Below are 16,640 nucleotides of genomic sequence, written 5' to 3' on the forward strand. Positions count from 1 at the left end.
GTGGTGATTAGTATTGATGACATAAGGAAGATACGGACAGTAATTAGTGATTGATATAAGGATGAACACAACAGGAAGGGGGTCTGGAGCTAATGACATTGGAAAAGTATCATCTTTTTTTTTTCAAGCAATCAGGGTTAAGTAACTTGCTCAAGGTTACATGGCCAGTTATTTCTGGGTGTGTTGCTAAGTATCTGAGCCCAGATTTGATCCCCAGGTCATCCCAACACTGGAGCCGGTGCTCTTACTTGCTGAGCCACCTGGCTGCCCCTGAAAAAGTATCATCTTGACCCCTCAGAATATACTTGGAACTCTAAGGAGGAGTCTGAAGTGGTCATAGTAATAAGGATCTCCAGAGATTATATAAGCTACATAATGATTTGGAGCATTTTAAAAATATGGTAGGTTTTTTTCCTTTTCTTTTTTTTTGAAATCTGCCTATTTAAGTTCTTTGATTACTTATTGGCGAATGACTCTTGCTCTTTTTATATTTAAATCAGTTACTTATATATTTTGGGTATCAGATTTCTGTTGGAGAAATTTGCTGCAAAGATTATTTTCCAGTTAGCTGATTCTTGTCTAATTTTAGCTGCATTGATTTTGTTTGTACAAGGGCTTTTCAATTTTATGTAATCAAAATTGTCTATTTTATCTCTTGTGATCCTCTCTATCCCTCATTTGATTAAGAACCCTTCTTCTTTCCATAGTTATAGAAAGTATTTTTTGCCATTCTCCTAATTTGTTTATGATATGACTTTTTATACCTAAGATCATATATTCATTTGGAGCTTATTGTGGTATATCTTATGAGATACTGATCTAAACCTAATTTCTCCTAGATTGCTTTTCAATTTTCCCTTCAGTTTTTGTTGAGTAATGATCCTTACTTCAGTAGTTTGTGTCCTTAGGTTTATCAAACACTATAGTAATATGTCCAATTCCTTCTAGACCTTGTGCACCTAAAGCTGTATTTTTAAACATTTATTTTTGTTTTTAAACAAGTGCCAAATTGTTTAGAAGACTGCTGCTTTGTAGTATAGTTCAAAATCTAATACTGCTAGACCCTTTTTCTTTGGAATTCTTTATTTTTTTCTTCTTCCAGAGGAATTTTTAATCTTTTCTACCACTATAAAGTAATCCCTTGATAGTGTGATTGATATGGCACTGAATGAGTTAATTAGTATTGCCATTTTTATTGTATTGGCATTGTCTTGTATTGTACTGGCCCAACCATGAGCAATTGCTATCTCTTCGTATTACTCCACTAATACTACCACTATTACTATTGCTGCTGCTACTACTGCTGTTCTTCTTCTTATATTATTGTAGTATAGACATACCAGTGATTTGTGTGGTTTAAAAAAATATCCTGATACTTTGCTGAAATTATTGTTTCAATTAATTTTAATGGAATCTTTAGGGTTTTCTAAATAGACCATTGTACTACTTTCAAAAAATATGTAACACTGATTTCTTGTTTTCTTGTGGAATCATTGAGTTATATTTGGTCTATTCTAATTTTCAGGGATTCTACTGCATTGGCAAGGTTTTCCACCTTCAGCTCCAAGCTATTTATTCCTCTTCCAGTTCTTTCTTCCCGTGATCTTCTTTAACATGTAAATCTGTTTTAAAAATTCCTGATTTCATTTATTCCAGCTGCTCTTGTAGTCCTTGTGGCCAAACCATTTTTCCACCTCTTAGGCTCTACTTATAGTTGCTAAGAACTTACTTTCTGTCTCTGGATTTATCCCTAGGGAATCTCTTGAACCATTATATTTCTTCATAGTATTCAGTGTCTCCTTCTGTTTACTCATATCGCCCAGACTCAGTTCTTAATTTGGAACTTTGGGCCAGGACCAGACTTGGCCCACTCCCATGGTCTTGAATGGGATGGGTTAGGTTCTTGTTGCCTCAATTTCAGGAAATCCAGGTTTTTACCTCTTTTCGTGTCTCTGTGCTCAAAAGCGATGGCAGTTTCCTGCCCTGGTTAGAGCTCTGTGGTTTGTTTTTGCCTTCTTCTCCCCTGCTGCCCTCTCCCCTTATCATTCCCTTTCCTTGCTGCTATAGTCTTCTGTCCCCCAGGACAGTTTTCATGGTAGTTTCCAACCGCTCTGGGGCAGGTAGTTTTTTGGACTCCTGGCCTGTTCACCTGAGCTCATGGTAGCTTTCTTGTCAAGATCCCTTTTCCAGAACCTAGTTTCTGGTTATCTTTTTGCTGAAGTTCTAGGTTAAATGAAGGAGCTTATTATTCTTTAGATGTTTTGATCATCTTTTCAATTGATGATTGAATCATTTTCAGTCAATCAAATCAATCTTTTCAATATACCCCTTGTAGATCATTGCTGGAGCATATGTGCAGAGTTGGACTCCTCTGAGACCTTTCACACTGCAATCTCAACTGGAAGTCAGAACTCCAGAAATTTCAAATATCTATCGACCTCCTTTGAGGAAAGATCTTGTAAGTATGTGCTCCAAAGATCAAAATGAGCTTATTCACTTGGCAGAGGCAATGAATATTACTTAAAATTACTTAAAAAATGAAAATTACTTAAAATCTGATACTGCATTGCTTGTCTGTGTCACTTTCTGGATTTCCCTTGGCTCTCTTTTGTTTATTTTAAAATGATTCATTGACATTCATTTCTTCCTTTGTTTTTTTTTAAATATACCAATTATTTTTTACTGCTGAAATTTAAATATTCAATAAGAAAAGAAAAATAAACATATTATAAACTTAAATATCGAAGCAAATACATAGGAAAAGAAAAAAAAGCGTGTCAAGTGTGCAGCAGAATGTAAGAGAGGATTCAAAATATATAGCAATAAACTTCCATTTCAAGAAAGCCTATATAATAAATACTATGCATTGTGTTAAGAGTTATCCATCTTTACTTCCTTTTTAGTTTTGTTTTGGTCTCTGCTGTGTACTGTTTACTTTGTTCTCCCCCCTCTCCTTCCCATCCCCTTTCTTCCTTTGTTTAAAATCACTATCACTACCCTCAATACCCCAACTTGGCCCCCCCTCAAAAAGTTAAAGCTCATCATAACAAATTAGAATAGTAGTGCAAAATAAATCTACACATAACCCTGAACCTTTACTAGGGTAGCTTATGAAGAATGAAGGGTGGGATTTGAAGAGACTGAGAATACTGTTATGTCCATAGACTTTTTATTACTGTAACAACATCTAGTCTTTAGGTTTTACCCCTGAAGGGGTTGAGTGGGGGAAGGAAGGAGAGTGTGTTCAGTGGGTTATGAACCTGTGATGGGGAATTGATTGAATACTTAGTGGAGGACAAGAGAAAGATGTCTAACTCTATTTGACCTTGAGTATTTTTATCAACTTCAACCAGCCCAAAGTGGGAATCTAGAGGAGATATCTCTGGGAAGGCCTGATCTGAAGTGTTATAGAGAGCAAATCAGACTGTGGAAAATGGCAATAAATGAGGAAGTTTAGATGCTTAGGTCTAACCAGTTCATGGTAGTTATAGTTCATATGTAATGATAATAAGAGGGAAAAAAGATCATAGTTTCTTAGATTTGGATCTAGAAGAAACTTCTGAAACCATCTCATTTAACTCTCTTTTATAGATGAAGCTTGAAGAAATTAAATAATCTATTTCAGGCCATATACTACAGGTAGTAAGTGCCAGAGATGAGGTGAGAGTCGGGCCTAGTGCTCTTTCCACTCTGCCACCTGACCTCTAGCCAGGTGTTTCAGTGGATAGAACCCCAGGCCTGGAATTAACAAGACCAGAGTTCAAATCTAGCCTCATATGCTTACTGTGTGACCTTGGGCAAGTCCCTAAATATAATAATAGCACCTACTGCTCAGGCCTATTGTGAGGATCAAATGAGAGATAATAATTGCAAAGTGCTTATCACAGTGCCTTAGCACATAGTAGGTGCTATATAAATATTAGCTATTATTATCGTTGGTAGAACTTGCTTCTGTGAGTTAGCCAGTATGGAGTGAGATGAACCTAGAATCATAGATTTAGAACTAGGAGAGACCCTAGAGGTCATCTAGTTCAATCGCCTCATTTTATAGATGAGGACACTGAGGTCCAAGGAAGGTAAGCGACTTGCTTAGGGTCATACTGGTACTAAGTGACAGAGGCGTTATTTGAACCCAGGGCCTGTGACTCTGAAGCCAGTGCTCTCTCCATGGCATCATGTTGTCTCTGAGAGGTGAGAGAGCAAACAGCTTCGGGAACCCAGGAGGATGGAGATTGGTGGATAAGGGTGAGATAGGTGCTAAGACTTGAACCCAAGGGATGATAGCATTATTGCCCAGATAAAAGAAAAAAAATGGTATGTTAGGTTAAGTTTTCCTAGATCAAAGCCGGGGAGAGGGGGGTAATGATAATTTATATTCTTTGGGGAAACAAGTTAAGCATTGCATGAGAAGAGCCCCTGTCTAGTCCCTAGATTCCCACCATTTTGCAAACCAAAGAAACACATTTCAGAAGGCTAGCTTTGGCCAGCCAGAGTTAGGGCTTCCAAACAGAAAAGAATGGATATAAAGGATAAAGCTGAGTCTCTTCTGAAAGGCAGGAGGGTAAGGAGAACCCACTGAGTTTGCTTTGCTGGCTCTGAGGATAGGGATTAACAATGACAAGCTTTGTAAACTGGAACCATTCACCTTTCTGTCTGTTATTGTAACATTAATGGCCCTGCTACCATCATATGTTTTATTGTAGAATTTTGTCTACTATTCTATTCAAGTAACTTCGAGGGTGGTATTCTGTTTCTGAAAGAAAAGGAAGGGGTAAGGGCAGTACCCTGGGTACTTATCTTTGCAGGGGTGTTAGAGGTGTAGAGATTCTTAGTAAGCTAAGATAGCATGAGTGGTGAGATATAGGGAATGGCAGTGAGTGGCCACTTTGTTTCATGGGAAGGAAAAAAGCAGGATTGCAGAGTTCAGGCCCACTATAGCTATGGCATCCATCATACATTCCCATCTTAACACATAGCTAGAGAGGAGGTTATAGAACAGTTGAAATATTCAACAATTAGTTTTATCTTTTGGAATTGCAGACATTTGAGTGGGAAGAGAAAGAAAGGCAACAAACTCACCAGGCTCTTTAAAAATTTTTAAAGAATATTTTATTTCCGGGGGCGGCCAGGTAGCACAGCGAGTAAGAGCACCAGCTCCAGTGTAGGGATGACCTGGGGATCAAATCCGGGTTCAGACACTTGGCACCTACCCAGAAACACCTGGCCGTGTAACGTTGAGCAAGTTACTTAACCCCAATTGCTTAGGGGTGGCCAGGTGGCTCAGAGAGTAAGAGCACTGGTTTCAGTGTCAGGATGACCTGGGGATCAAATCTGGGCTCAGATACTTAGCACCACACCCAGAAATAACTGGCCATGTAACCTTGAGCAAGTTACTTAACCCCGACTGCTTTAAAAAAAAAAACGAATATTTTATTTCCCCTCCCTATCATTTGTAAAAATAATTTTAGACATCTACTTGTAAAAATTATGAGTTTCGAACTCTCTCCCTCCCTCTCCCTCACTCCCTCACTGAGAAGGCAAACAATTTGATATACAAATTGTGTGGTCCTACAAAACATATTTCCATGTTAGTCATGTTGTGGGGAAAAAAAAACCCACAGACAACCCCCCCCAATTTTTTTTAAAGCATGCTTCAATCTACATTCAGACTCCATCAGTTCTTTCTCTTGTGATGGCTAGCATTTTTTCATCATAAGTCCTTCAGAATTGTCTTGGATCATTGTATTGCTGAGAATAGCTAAGTCATTCACAGTTGACCATTGCATAATATTACTGTTACTGTATACAATATTCTCCTGGTTCTGCTCATTTCACTTTGTATCAGTTCATGTATGTTTTTCCAACACCATGCACCTTTTGATGCAGTGGATAGAGCATTGGACTTGGAGTCATGTTTGTTGTTCAGTTGTGTGTGAGTCTTTGTGACCCCATTTGGGGTTTTCTTGGCAAAGATACTGAAGTGGTTTGCCGTTTTCTTCTCCAGCTCATTTACAGATGAGGAAATTGAGGCAAACAGTGTTAAGTGACTAACCCAGTGTCTGAATCCAAATTTGAACTCAGGTCTTCTTGATTTCAGTATCCAGGGCTCTCTCCACTGCACCACCTAGCATCCCAAGGTGTAGTGACTTGAGTTCAAATCCAGCCTCAGAAACTTACTAGCTGTATGAACCTGGGCAAGTCATTTAACTTCTGTCTACCTCAGTTTATTCATCTGGAAAAATGAGGATAATAACAGTGTTGTTGTGAGGGTCAAATGAGACAACACATGTAAAGTGTTTTGTCGACCTTAAAGTGCTAGGTAAATCATCTTCTTCTTAAAGTGCTAGGTAAATCATCATCATCTTCACCATCATCACCACCACCACCACCATCACCATCACCATTGTTATCATTGTTCTCATCATTGTCTGTCATCATCATCAAGATTATCAACATCCCCTCTCAGATTATAGCCCAAGAGAGATTATTTTCCTTCTTTTTTTTCCTTGTAGCTTAGTATCTTGAAATTGTTAAGCTAATGCATACTAGACCCATATCAAACCAGTCTATCAGGCCCTAGAAAAGTCTTTATCTTCCTTGAAAAAATGTGCAACTGACTAAATCTTTAGGAATTAGTACAGAAAATAAAGCATGCTCATCTATTGAATGCATTTTGGATAATTTCACATAGAGCCATAGCTATAAATTTTGGCAACCAGCTATAAATAAATGATTGGATCAATGCTATAATTCATGATGTAGAAATAATACAAGAAGTAATTAAGACATATTCAGGTGGATATTAGGATACTGGTCCATTGGGAGATATTACAGAATACTAGATCCCTGTTTATGTATGTATAGTAAGGGGGAACCTTGATACTCTGTGGTAGGAGAGACCTGGGATACCATCTCATGAGAGGGGAAAAAGACATTCTCAACACCACTCCTTTGGGAATACATCTTGGGTCATCATAAAGCCATTGCTAGCAATGATCCATTAATAGGAGTAATTCATCTGATTTGTTTTTTTTCTGGGGCTAGGTGACAGAAGAAAATCATCTAGTAGTTTCCTAGATTAATTATTCTTATAATAATTATTCTTACTAATAACTGTTATTTCTGAATCCCTGAAAGATACAAAGTATCATCAAAAAGTAAAAATAATAGTAAACATTTTTATAATGCTTTAAGGTTTGCAAAGAGCTTTATGTGTTATCTGTGTATTTATTGTATTTATATATTTAATCTCACTTGATCATCACAACAATTATGTGAAGTTCAATCACTAGCCCATTTTACAGAGGAGCAAAGTGAGACTGAGGTGAAATGATTTGTCGAAAGCTACTCAAGTAATAAGCATTGGATGAAGGATTCAAACCCAGTTCATTATGATTCCAAGTTTAGTGTTCTATCCAGTAATCTAGAAATAGCATAATCTTCTTTTTTTTCTTTTTGGAGGGGGGAAGGTAGGACAATCAGGGTTTAAGTGACTTACCCAAGGTCACACGGCTAGTTTTGTGTTAAGTGTCTGAAGTTGGATTTGAGCTCAGGTCCTCCTGACTCCAGGTCCTGTGCTCTATTCACTGCACCACCTAGCCACCCCAAATAGCATAATCTTTTAAAAATCATTATTTTGTTTTTGATCTCTCTAAATTGTACTCCCTTGGGCAAAACTCTAATTACCCTGTTCTAGTTAAAGCTGTGGATTTTTATGTTTGCATTGCAATAAGATTTTCCCAAACTAATTCCTAGCATATTAATCTTGTATGATTGATAAATAGCCCTTCTTTCAGAGAGGTGTGAGTGTGTGTGTGTGTGTACATGTGTGTATTTTTCAGGGTTCAGTCCATGAAAAACTCTGAGTATATAGGAGAAAGATCAGTGAATTCAGTCTGAGAACCTGGATTGAAATAGGGGCTTTGCCAATTTTATTACTTGGGTGACCTTGGGTAAACCACTTCAATCAACTCTCTAGGACTCACTTTCTTCATTTTGTCTTGAATGTTCTTTCTGGCTCTATGATCCTGTGTAAAGAACCCTTATTGTTGATTGTCAGACATCCCTGCCATATTTGGGATTGACTTTAAAACAAGAGCCTGAGGACCCCCTTTTCCCCACCTTCCACCAAGAGCTACCGTGGTGGTAATTTTTCTTCAGCTTCATCTCTTCTGTCCCAGAAAGAATGTCAGATTAAAATAAAAAGTCAAGATTAAGTTTTAAATTGAACAAGGTTTTTTCATAAAATTCTATCTGTTGTTTTGTATACCAGGTACTTATCTGCATGAATCATCACAGGTTTTTCAAACCTATATAGTCCATGATGTTTGACCAACAGGCTGTTTGAAGGTGATAACAAAGTGTTTCCCTGTGAATTAATTTAGAAGAATGTGGCTTTAAGATTTTATTGATTGCTTGATGCTTTAAAAATGACTTTTTGGATAGCATTTTTTAAAACAATCTACATTCCACATTGTCTCTTTTTTCTTCCTCTCTTTGAGAGCCATTCCTTAAATAAAGGATAAAAAAAGGGGGAGGGTAATTAGTTCCTCAAAACCAATATTTAAAAAAAACTGACATTAAATGCAATAGTTCACACCAATTGTTCCCCATCTTCGCAAGTAAGGCAAGGAGATGCTGTCTTCTCTCTCTTTTGGGGGCCAACTTTGCTCATTTTAATTTCATGGTACTCAATTTGGATAGTTTTGTTGTTCTTTCTATTTACTCTTTTATAGTTATTGTGTATATCGCCTTCCTGGTTCTGTTTACTTCACTTTGCATCAGTTTATCTACATTTCCCCATGCTTCTCCACATGTATTTATCATGTAATCTTTTTTTCTTTTAAAGCAACCAAAGTTAAGTAACTTGCTCAAGGTTACACGGCCAGTTATTTTTGTGTGGGTGTTAAGCATCTGAGGCCAGAACTGATCCCAGGTCTCCCGACTCTGGGGCTGGTGCTCTTACTCACTGCACCACCTGGCCGCCCTCTTTATCATGTATTCTTAAAGCACAGTCCATTAATATACTACAATTTGTTTAGTCATTCCCATGTCAATGGATATCTACTTTGTTTCCAGTTCTCTGCTACTGAGGAAATTTTTTTTTATAAATATAAAATATCATAAACATTTTCGTGTATATTATATCTTTTTTTATTGACCTTCTTGGAGGTATATACATAGCATTGTAACCTTTGTGTGAAAGGTCACGAACATTTTAGTCACTTTTTTTGCACAATTCCAAATTGTTTTATAGAACAGCAGGACCAGTTCACAGCATCATGCACAGTCAGTCCATCAGTGGACTGCTTCAACACTGGCTGCTCCCATCTTGGCAAGCTTGGCCAATTTGCTGGTTGTGAAATAAAATCTCAGAGTGACTTGATTTGCATTTCTCTTCTTATTCACGATTTGGGGTATTCTTTCCTATCCTGTTAGTAGCTCACAACTGTTCTTTTGGTCTTATACATTTCTGTTAGTTGCCTGTATTTCTTGGGTGTCAGATGATTTTCAAAGTATTTCAAGTTCTATTTATTGTAGGCAGTTAGGTGGTTGAGTAGATAGCGTTGTTCTTGGAGTCAGGAAGACCTGCATTTAAATCTTCTTTCAGACACTTATTAGATATGCGTTCCTAGGCAAATCACTTAAATTTGCTCAGCCTCAATTTCTTCTTATGTAAAACAGGGTTAATAATACCACCTACTTCACAGGGTTGTTGTGAGGATCAAATAAGATAACATATATCAAAGTGATTTGAAAACCTTAAAGTGTTACATAAATATTAATTATTATTATTGCTATTATTACTATGATTATTATTATATTTGTAAGTACAAGTGTCAAAAGTGTTATATTGTGAAAGCAGCCAATATTTAGCACATAGCCTCAAGAGAAAAGCAAGATGAGTTGAAAATTTTAAATACTGGATATTTGATTTTACTGTGAGTTGAACTGAAGTACGATATATATATTTATATATACTATACCTATATACGTATATGGTATATTTATAAATTATGTATATATATTTTAATGGGTCTTCCTATCTTGCCCAGGCTAGAAGTGCTGTGGCTACTCATAGACCAACTCTATGGGATGTAGAAGCTTGAGTTGCTCTGTTTCTAGCTTTGGCAACCTGGTGACCCCTTGCTCCAAGGGACTCACCCTATTGCTGCTGGAATTAGTGAGGATTTAGTGGGCTTGAGCCCTGCTGCTCAGAACTCCAGCACTCAAGTGATCCACCAGCCTTAGTCCTCCTAGTAGCTAGAGTAGCAGGCCTGCTTGCCATGTGGTGTACTACTAAATGATGAAATAATGATTTAATCACTAAGGACAGGGTCCTCATTGACCAGTCCCCCACTAAAAAAAAATGATTATTAAGTCATACATCAAAACATATGGAAGAAAAACAGCTTTTGCTTTTTAGCTCTGAGACATATTTTTTTTTATGTAACATAACCACCCTTTGGTCCTGATAAACACCCTTTTCCCTCTACCTTAGAAAAGCCTTCCCCCATATACCTTCTAATCACATTTTATTGCAGTCGTGAAACAGGAGATGAAATTCCACAGTCATGGCAAAAACAAAAACACATTCTTTTAGTTAGGATTTTTAGAGTAAACAAAGAGATCAGTGATAATGTTAACACACCCTTGGAAAAGATGTCTTGCTGAAACTTATTTCTCTTTTCTGTCTGGTCAATAGCAAACAAACAAACAAAAAACACTTCTCTTGTTTTTATTTGTAAAAACAGGTATTCCTACTCTGAGTGTGGCCATGGTAAATGCCATCTGATCATCTCACGACAGGTTCTATTTTCTGTGGAGAATCATGTACCTCCCCAATTTTGATGTAGTGCTCTATTTAAAGAAAACCAACTAGCTCTGCATTCAAAGGAGATCAAAAACTCTAGACTAGGACACTATTAGAATATTAATTCTGAATTTTCACAATACAGCTGAGATATCAGTGCTGTATGCTTCCACAAATGGAAAGAAATTAAATTTCTGTTGTTAGCTATTTTCTATTTTTGTACCTATATTTCAGCAGAGTGAACAAGAGAAGGGGAATAATTCCACTGGCTTATTGTTTGTTCTTAAATGATCCAGATTCATAAAATCATATCTATATTCATCAATTGAACAGTCTATTTCCAAACAAATCTCACACAATAAGCTTTACATCTTGAAACATCTTCATTAAACCTTACATTTTGTACTCTATTAAGTTGTTTATAGTGACAGGAAGTTTTTCAAACACACACGAAAAGGCCAACTCACCTTGAAGCAGCCTAAGAAAGTTCCTTTAGCAGCTGAAGCTGTCACCCCACATGATTCTCTCTGTGTTCCTCAGATATAAGTCTCAGCAGGCTGGCCTCATGATGACATTATGGGAAATGGAATAAATAATTGGAAACATGTCTTGCTAATTAGGAAGCTAATCTTTGCTACTAAATTTTTTTTTTAGCTTTTTGTATATTTCTTCTTTACAAAATCCCAATGATTAAGATGTAATTAATTAGTTATAAGTGATGAGGTACAGGAGACATGGCATTTTTCAAAATGTTTCAGTAACTAGTTTGCTAGGAATTACAGTGAAGGGATATTGACACAAGAAAACTGGGGACCCAGAAAATGTCAGAGAGGGGAAAAGGCATTAATAATGCATGAAGTAGAGGGGGAAAGGGAGACTGACTTGCCCCCTTCTTAAATACAACTAACACAAAGAACAGAGTCCTCACTAAGCTTTTTCAAAAATGTCATGAAACAGGTCAGAGAACATCTCCTATTTGCTGAACACAATTAGTCCTGAGCCCTAGAGACCCTTCTGTGGAGCTAGGTCATTGTGCCCAGCTTGTCTCAGTCCTTTTCAAATTCCCTCTTCACTCTTGGCATCACAAAGCAAGGGACCTGCTTTGGGTGTGTGGCAGGAACAACATGCTAACCCTTCCCCCCATGCAAATTAGACGAATTTCTCCTTAAAAGGTGTGGAGTGGAGACTTTCCTGGTTGGCTTAGGGGACTAAAAGTTCAGCCTGTTGACATTACCTTCTTGTCCCCCTAGAAAGCAGCCACAAGGAACTCCAGGAATGCTTGGAGCCTTGGCTGGTGGGTCATAATGTGTAACATTTTGTGAAAGAGTTTCACTCAACTGAGAGCATTGCCTCATATTTTACAGAAAAAAATTGAGGCCTTTCCCCATGAGTTCCCTCTTCTCCTCTCTTCCTCGTCTCTTATCGCTCAGGTACATTCTGCCACTCTGCCCTATTTCATCCCTGTGTCACATGAAATGGCCTTGCTCCTTATCAAGTCTAACTCCTTCACTTGCTCAAGTGATCCTGTTCTATTTTGTCTCCTCTGACAGATTGACTCCCCTGTGATCCTTACCCTTTCACTTCTTTTTAATCTTTCCCCCTCAACTGGCACATTTCCTGCTGCCTACAAACATGCCCAAGTCTCCCCCATCCTGAAAAAAGCCCTCACTTGATCCTTCTGTCCTTGCCATCATCCTTCTGTAGCGAAACTCTTTGAAATGACCATCTACAATAGGTACTTCCTATTCCTATTTCCTCTTCTCTCACCATCTTCTTAATCCCTTACAATCTGGCTTCTGACCTTATCATTCCACCAAAACCACTCTCTACAAAACTGCTACATTGACAAATTCAGTGGCCTTTTCTCAGTCCTTATTTTCCTTGATCTCGCTGTAGCCTTTGACTCTGTCAGTCACTCTCTCCTTGATATTCTCTTCTCTCTGGGTTTTTGAGACATCCTCCTGGTTCTTCCCCTCCCTCTGACTTTTCCTTCTCTGTCTCCTTTTCTGGACCCTCTTCCACATCATACTCTCTAACTGTAGATGCCCTTCAGGGTTCTGTCTTGGGGCACCTTCTCTTCTCACTCTATACTACTGCACTCATCAGCTGCTATGGATTTAATTATCATCTCTATGCTGATGATTCTCAAACCTACCTATCCTGCCCCAAATGACCTCCAATCTTGCATTTCCAGCTGCCTTTCAGACATCTCAATTGGATGTCTAAGAGATATCTTCAACTCAATGTATCCAAAACAGGACTCATTTTCTTTTCCCCTCAACCCTACCCTCCCACCAATTTCCCTTTACTGTGGAGGGCAATGCCATCCCCCTATCCCTCAGCCGTGCCACTTAAGAGTCTTCCTGGATTCTCACTATCTCTCCTCCCCATATCTAATCTGTTCTCACAGCCTATTTCATTTTTGCAACAACTCTCATAAATGTTCCTCTTCTCCTCTGACACTTATCAGCTCTGTGATACAGGTCCTTATTACCTCACACCTGGATTATTGTAATAAGCTGCTGGTGGGTCTGCCTACCTCAAGTCTTCCCCCACTCCAATCCATTTCTCCATTCAGTTACCAAAGTGATTTTCTTAAAATGCAGGCCTAATCATGTCAAACTCAATAAACTACTAGTGCCTTCCTATGACCTCCAGGATCAAATATAAAATGCTGGGTTGGCACTCAAAACCCTTTCTAGCCTATCCCCCTCCTACCTGTCTAGTCTTCTCCCTATTCCCTGACAGGTACTTTTCCATCCAGTGACACTGGATTCTTAACTGTTCCACTGACAAGACCTTCCATTTCTTAGCTCCCAACATTTTCTCTGTCTCCATGTCTGGAATACTGTCTTTCTTCTGCTCTAACTACTGACCTCCCTAGATTCTTTTTAGTGCCAACTAAAATCCTACCTTCTCAAGGAATCCTTTCTTAAAGGCCTCACCTCTGTTAATTATTTCCTATTTGTTGTGTATTTATCTTGCTTTGTTTATATTTGCTTGCATATTGCCTTTCCCTCCACCCCTCCCACCCCAATCAGATTATGAGGGATTTAAAAGATTGACACCCTGAGTAATGTGTAAAAAAGGTGGAGAGAAAGTTGGGAAACTCCTTTATCAAGGGTCTTTGGACAAGAATTCTAAAGGTTAAGAAGGTTTGGACGCATTGGAACATGAACTACTGAGGGGAGTACCCACATAGAGCCTTCAGGGATCCATCAGGAAGAAAAAACATTAAGTAAATAGGAGAGGGATTTTGGGAAAGGGATACTGCTGACCTTTGGATGGAGAGAGGAGGATAAAAAGCACCTTTTGTATACTCCAGACATTCCCAAGCCAGCTCAGGGAGGGAGAACTCAGTGGAACTGAAAACTGCTCTGCAGCTGCTCTGAAGAAATGAGGAGTTCCATTTGTGTTTTCGACTGGGGGGTTTCCTGAAGAGTCTAAAAGCAGTTTTGTGTTCCACCCAAATTGCTCTTCCCAACCCCTTTGCAAACTTACCTCTGAAATTCTTGCTTCGTTTCTGTATAGGTAATTCTAATTACAGTCATTTGTAGGGATTGCTTGCCTTCTACGCCTAATTAGTATGCCATACAATAACAATTATTCTTGCTATTAAATGTGTCAGATTAACTGTACTTAAATTTTATTTGGTGACAATGTTAAGTCTTGATGTATGTAATCAGTGATTGCTCCGACAGCCTCCTCATCTGCTCCATATAAACCTATTGGAAATATTATTGCCTGTCATCATCATGGCTTCTTTCCACCTCCTTTTTCCTCTCATCTCTGCTTCTGGAACCAATCCTGGACACCCCAGTCCCGGACCGACTAGGAGAAGAGGGAACAAAGGAAGTGGGAATGGATTAAAATGCCACCTTAGAATGCTCAGAGACCACAAAAAAATAGATGGAATGAATTTTAGGGCCTTCAAAAAGAGTAGTGGCATGATATCTCACTTTACTCCCTATTTTTCAACTCTAATCCTCATTGTCTTTACAACTCAAGTTATGTGTTAGGGCTTAGCACTGGAAATATCACCAGAACCCATGAAATCAAGAGAAAGAGGAAAAAGTAATGGAATACAGAAGTGAACCAAAGGTTTATTATTTCATCCTTTGGAGCATTTATCATCTGTTCTGTGTGTTTTTAGAATGGGATCCAGCCATGTGTGCCTACACACGTGGATGGAGTGGTTGTGGTGATAACATAGGATGGACAATCCCTGTTCTCACCACCTTGTAATAGTATGATGGTGACCAAAAATAGATGAAAATAAGACATAGGTAATAATTTATGGTTACAATTATGTGGTGTTTTGTAATTAAAATTTGCTTTCCTAAATATAACCCATGGACTCCTCAGTATGGCCTGCTGAAAAATATCCCGTTTATATAACTTAAGGGATTTGCCCAAGGCCACATAACTCATAAGAGGCAGAGATGAGAATCAAATAATAATGATAGTTAGCATTTGTACAATGCTTTAAGGTTGGTAAAATGCTATGTGTATGTATATATGTTATATATAATAATTTTTATAATTAATAACATAAAATATATGTATATTTATGTTACATGTTATATACATGTGATATATGCCATAACCATAGTATCCTATGTAACATTCCCTTTCTCTTTCCAAAAGAGCTATCCCATATGACAATTAGTATTACTATATTGTGTAAATGGGAAAAAAAAATAACCACAAAACAATGAAAAGTGAATATTTGTTTTATTTCTTAAGTTCAGAATGAAACAAATAAATTTTATTTAAAAAGGTGAACATTGCCTACTCCATGGAGGTGGGAGATACACAGGTGTTAAACTTTGCACATGTTTTTGAACTCAATGTATTGATTAGTTGTACTGATTTTTTTTCTTCTCTTCATTTCTAAAAAATATTTATTGTCATACAGTATGACTCTGAGGGGAAAAGGGAGGGATACTTTGGATACTATGGTGATATATATTGCCATGTAGTATATAACATATATTATTTTATTATTAATAATTATAAAATTGTTGTTAAATTATTGGAGCAGTTAGGTGGCTTAGTAGATAGAGGACTGGGCCTGGAGTCAGGAAGACCTGAATTCAAATCCAGTCTCAGACACGCACTAGCTTCGTGACCCTATTCAAGTCACTTAATCTCCGCTTTAATCCACTAGAGAAGGAAATGGCAAAGCACTCCACTATCTTTGCTAAGAAAACCCCAAATGGATTCACAAAGAGTTAGATATGACTGAACAACAAGTTCGTTGTGTATTTTGTTTTCTTATTTCATTCTGTATTCATTCATCTAAGCCTTTCTATACTTCTCTGAACTCAGCATTGTTTTTAAAGGAAACTTCCTTTAAGAGGGAGATGGAGAGGAGCAGCTACATGGCACAGGGAAGAGGGCACCAGCCCTGGGGTAAGGAGGACCTGAATTCAGATATGACACTTCCTAGCTCTGGGGGGGCAGGGTGGGGGGGTGCAAATTACTTAATCCCAATTGCCTCCCCAAAACAAAACAAAACAAAAAAGAGGAGATGGGAAATTTAGGGAAATGGGAATCAGGCTCTTAATTATTATCTATATTTTCTTTATTCACTTCAATATACATTTATTATTCAGTACACTTCCTCTGGACAAGGCAGTGTGCTAAGCGCTGGAGATACAAAGACAAAAATGAAAAATAGTTCCTTTCCTCAAGGTGTGTAGAAGGGGGCAATATGTAAATAGATAGATAAATATAAGATTAGTTTAAGGACAGAGACAGAAAGAGAGAGAGACAGAGAGGGGCAGAGACAGAGAGAGAGAGAGAGAGAGAGAGAGAGAGAGAG

The sequence above is a fragment of the Petaurus breviceps genome, unplaced genomic scaffold (genome assembly GCF_028583685.1).
Source record: "Petaurus breviceps papuanus isolate PSGF00001 unplaced genomic scaffold, PetGlider_PUasm1.0 178, whole genome shotgun sequence".
Classification (NCBI taxonomy): domain Eukaryota; kingdom Metazoa; phylum Chordata; class Mammalia; order Diprotodontia; family Petauridae; genus Petaurus; species Petaurus breviceps.